The sequence below is a fragment of the Bombus vosnesenskii genome, unplaced genomic scaffold (genome assembly GCF_011952255.1).
Source record: "Bombus vosnesenskii isolate JDL3184/JDL3185 unplaced genomic scaffold, Bvos_JDL3184-5_v1.1 scf7180000015060, whole genome shotgun sequence".
Taxonomy (NCBI): Eukaryota; Metazoa; Arthropoda; class Insecta; order Hymenoptera; family Apidae; genus Bombus; species Bombus vosnesenskii.
The window spans coordinates 403,355-408,876 of NW_022883801.1; positions in this window are offsets into that span (position 1 = coordinate 403,355).

Below are 5,522 nucleotides of genomic sequence, written 5' to 3' on the forward strand. Positions count from 1 at the left end.
GAGCGAAAATTCAAAGTTGATTTTTTCGAAAACAAAGCCTCAAACGAAAAATTTTTGTTCTATATTTTTGACTTCTTTTTTCGCGAAGAATCATCCCCTTTCCGCTTGTGCCACCAGTTACCAACCACCCTGTATATATAATGTAACACTCCTTGCGATATGTAACCTATTCTTCGATCATTTCAGTATTATTCCTTAAGAATTCCTAGGTTTATGCACAAATTTTGTAAATCTACGAACAAAAATTGTAACATTATGTCTGTAACGCACACTATACAGTATTGGTGGTTTATTTAATTGGAATTTTAACATAACTTATTTAAATCCATTGCAAAATGCTATTCTATAAAGTATAATAATATAAATATTGTTACAGTGGTGAACGGAATTTGAATACTTATTTGAGTAGTTATCACAGAATTTTTTTTATGAATATAATATTATGCATTATTCGAAACTTTTTGAAATTTCGATAGCACTGTAATGAGACACGACTATTATGAGTGTAATAGTTCTGAAATAAATCCGAAAATGTATATAGAAATTACAAAGCATTTGTTGCAGACATACATTTAGTGAAAAATTAGTATACGGTGTGAATATTAGTCTTAAACATATGTTTAACACAAAAGATGGTGTCACTATATATTGTGACTTATTTATGTAGTAAATAATTGACTATTCAAATACTTCACTGATCTTTGAGAAATATATACTTCCAATAAATATCTTATAATTTCTCAACATATTTTCAAATTCGTTTCAAATTTTCCAACATCTCGTTAGAGTACTAGTGACATTTCAAAATGTTTTGTGTAATATGTAGATATATGTTTTCTAGGAGTGCAGAATACTAATTATCATTAGTAACAGGATATTAATAACGTACTATCATAATATAATATTCTATTTGGTCCAATTATTGTTGTTTCATTTCCTACAAATTCACTTAAATACTTATATTACTATATCATATAATGATATCAGTATTTAAATGAATTTGTTGGAAACGAAACAATAATATTAACTGGATCAGACAGAATATTGTACTATTAAATGTATAACTAAAAATATCTGCAATTTTGGTGGTATTGCGTCAAGATTTAGCCCCGAATATTCTGAGCAGTAACTAACGACAAAGATAGTTTTATCTCGGTTATTCATTAACAGGCATCAGTGTTATCCTATAATAGGTAATAGGATCTTCTTGATTTATGAGGAACCTGTGATATTAATTTTCCTCACCATAAAGTATGACGATAATTCGAAACATGGCTTTTGGAATATAACAAACACACAGTACCTACCTAGCGTACGTATAATGCGATATTCTCCTTAATTATGCATTGCTTGCAATTTAATATCTTCCTATATCATTTTATCCACTTTGTTTCTGAGGTTACAATAGGCTTATTATATGTTATCATTGTTATCACATGTACGTTGCAAATAAACGAATATACAGTGGCCTACGAAAGTATTCGAACGCTTGCTATTAAAACTTTAAACAAGTAAGACATATACGTTAAACTTCATGTTCTATGTTAAGTATCAGAATTATATATCCCAGATTTGGAGCGAACCCGATAACATTTGTGGAAGTTATGAAACATTTATTGTAATTGTGTATAGAAACAAGATTACGAAAGTAATCGAATGGTATTAGTTATTTTTCATTAAAATGTTCATGCAGAAAGCTAAAGCCAAAGAAGGTCCAACTAAATATTAATGAAAAATAAGGCGGTGACATAGTTCTATGACATTAGTCACTACTTGGAAACATCGCTAGATGTTGTGTACTAGCATTTTAGTTATTTTAGGTCCAATAGAAATCTATGCATCTAAAATATTTAATTTAAGTATATCTTTCGAAGTTATGTCGTAATTTTTGAATCTTTTACCGATTTCCTCCCATAAATGTTCGATCGAGTTAAAGTCCGAAATTTTCTATACAATAATCATTTTTTCACAATTCTGGTTGTATGCTTGGAGTCATTGTGGTGTTTGAAAAAAAAATTATTTAATAACCCCAATTTTGTAATTCTGTCTTTTAAACTTTTTTTAAGAATACCTAAATATTTATATTTATCTAAAATACCATCTACAAAAACGAGATTTCCAGTGCCGCTTGTAGTCATGCACCGCCTCCCGTTGCCTCGCAACATCACGGAACCATTGCCATACCTTATAGTGGGACGTAATTTTTTAATATTCATTTCTGAGTTAGGTTGCCTCCAGACATAACGATACAAACACATTATATTTGTTTTCATCTGAGAATGTAACTTTATTACCGTACAGCAGAAAGTAGTATCTTTATTTATAATTCCTTCACAAATATTAAACGTCCAACTTCATTCATCTTATTAACGTACATTTTGTTGGAGTTCTACCATGAAAATCATTGTTTCGCAAAATTCTACGACATAATTCTGCTTGAACATTCTTTCCAAAATAGTTGACAACTACTTCTCTTTCTCTGTTAGTTAGTTTCTAGGGACTGCCTGTAGGGTGTTTGTTTCTAGACATTTGATTTTTCATCTTTGTATAATTTTCATATCAATTCTCTCTTGAATATCTATGTCTCTGGTTTTTCAAAACTCGTCAATACATTACTTATAGTGAAGCACAAAACTCACTACATGATGTTTCTACATCAACTAAGTGTACTAATGTTTCTATTTTGTATACAAAAGTATTGTTTATTCGTTTAAGATTTAGATTTCGATTATTTTTTTGAATCATCGCAATGAATGTTTTATAACTTCTACAAATGTTATCGAGTGCATTCCTAATTTTAGATATAGAATCTTGATATTTGCATCTATATTTGTATAGTACTTATGATATTGATTTCAAATCTTGTGTAATGTGCATATCGTAATTGGTTACATTATTCAATAGCATGCGTTTGAATACTTTCGTGAGCCGCCATATGTTTTTAATACATCCTATCAAATTTATTAAATACATGAATTGAGATCATTAAGTAAAGATCGTTATTTATTATGATGTTATCTATTTTTAGAGACTAATAATAGACTTATTATATTATATTTTATTATTAATAGATTTATTGTACATATATCAATATATCAATATTTCATATATTTTATTAGATTTTTTAAGTAAATCGATTGATACCATCAAATAAAGATTCTTATTTTTTATGTTTGCAGTTGTTTAGTAAAGCTAAATTTATTATATTTTATCGTTATCCAAAATATTATATCTATATCCATAAATTATATCCATAAATATTGCTGGGATTGACGCTTAAGTGAACTGGTCAATCATAAGTCAGGCATCGATCGAAAACTCGAAACGGGAACTATTGTCAGGGATAGAACCGCATAAGTGGTTGGATATCAAGTGTACATTGGTTGACGTGTTGAAAATGTAATTTGATATCAACAACAATGGCATTGCGGCGGCTATACCAGCTGCAATTTCGCTTCCGTAATCAATATTTCGTGTTTCTCACTTTGAACGTTCGGTTTTTATGAATGCTTTTTTCTCTGGTAATTGAAAACTGAATGAAACGAAAAAATAGTTGCTTTTTTGTTTTTATTACTTCATGACGGATAATATATTTTTAGAATATTCCTTATTTCGAACTTAGTAAAAGAATAGATAAACACCTAAGCAGAAAAATAGATTAGTTACATAACAAATATATTAATTAAAGTTCGTTTGTAGAATTCTAATTATGAGCAAAAATTTCATTTATAGAGATTTTGTTAAACATGTTTCGAAAATGTTTCAAATATCTAGAATAGTAAAGATGTTCTAAATACCTAATGCTTTAAGTAGATATAATATATCTTTTTTTATATCAAAAACATCAACTATTTTTAAAAGTAATTCCATAATATTTTTTTATGAAATTTCTTTTTTGATTTATGTGTAAATTAAAAAACTAATTGTAAATTTAATACATTCTTAACTTATGTATCTTAAACGTATCATTAACTATCTTTATCAATGAATGAATAATATTAATATTATTATTACTATATTATTAATGAATAATATTAATGAATAAGAAGAATAAGTAAATTATCTTTGGTACGTAAATACATACGCATGCAGAGCATTCTGCGAACAAGAAGATTTTTATTCTATTTTTCAGATTATAATGATTAAGATTAAAAATTTTATATAATATATATGTATAGGTCTATTATTCTTGTTACTAGAGTATAGTGCTGAATTTCTAGAAGCGTTTATTGTTAATTTTATCCATCACCTGTTTCTTATAAGTCTTTATCAGTTGTTTTTACTCTAGCAGTGTTTGTTCTAATTAAGAAATTTATAAACGTTTAACATTTTATAATACATTTTACCGGGCCCGAATTTTAATAATAGTAAAATAATTGAAAAAACGGGACTTTATAATTGTTATATCTTATTATATTTTTGTATTTGACATCTATAACGTTTTCAACTTTTATGTGTTTGCAAACAGCAAATATCACAAAAATACTTTTTCTATTAATGTTTCATTATTTTCGTACCAATTTCGTTGGTATGTTTATGAAGTCGATAAAATGCTTGACAGCAATTTTTCAAAGGAAATGGGCATGGTTATTTGAATTGTACCGCTTTCAAAAATGTTTCGCTTCGAGGGTTTCGATTGCTTTTCACCGTTGCACAGTTGGCCGGTTCCACGAAATCAAATTGAAACTTTCATCAGTGCTTTTCATTAATCGATTCGGTTCGTTTCTACAGTGCGATGTATAGCTATAAACGTTCTATGGTTTCGATTTCAAAATTTATCTAATTTCATCTATGGAAACCCATCGTAGCAAAGTAGCTTCTATTCCAGCACTCTTCATTTTGTTGAATTAATTTGTATTCCTAGATACACTATCAAGAGAATCTATTAATTGAAACGGATTAAATTTATATCATTAATTGAATTTACTGTGTAGTGAGTTGTTTGTATCTTAAATGTAATATGAAGTAAAATTGGATTATACTCGTGTATGATTTTCTGTAATTTTGGAATTGGTAATACTTAACGAATTGCAGTTAGTTTAACATTATGATCCAAAATTATGTAGACAAGGAAAATTGTTATATAATTAGTGTAGAATATAGAGTGGCTAAATTAAGCGATTGGAAATAAATTATTGGTTTTTGATTGGTAATACATTGTTAAAAGCAAATTACTATTTGTAGAACAGGGATCTTTTCTCTTCTATGTAAAATCGTAAACTGCATTGACATTTTTTTTAAATTATCTCATACCGTCAATCATTGCTTATTTCGATAATTGGCTTGCACTACTTCGGTAATTTACGGTTTGATATACATTGTTATTATGTAACATTGTAATACTGAAATAAAATTTTATTCAGAAATTAGAGAAGTGAATAGACATACCTTTTTAAACACTAATAATATTCAACGAAGATAATAATTTTAAACTCATTGTAGAATATTATTCAGAGTACCTCATATGTATACATTGCGTATAGTACATATATTATAACATATATGTAACTGTTATGATTTGG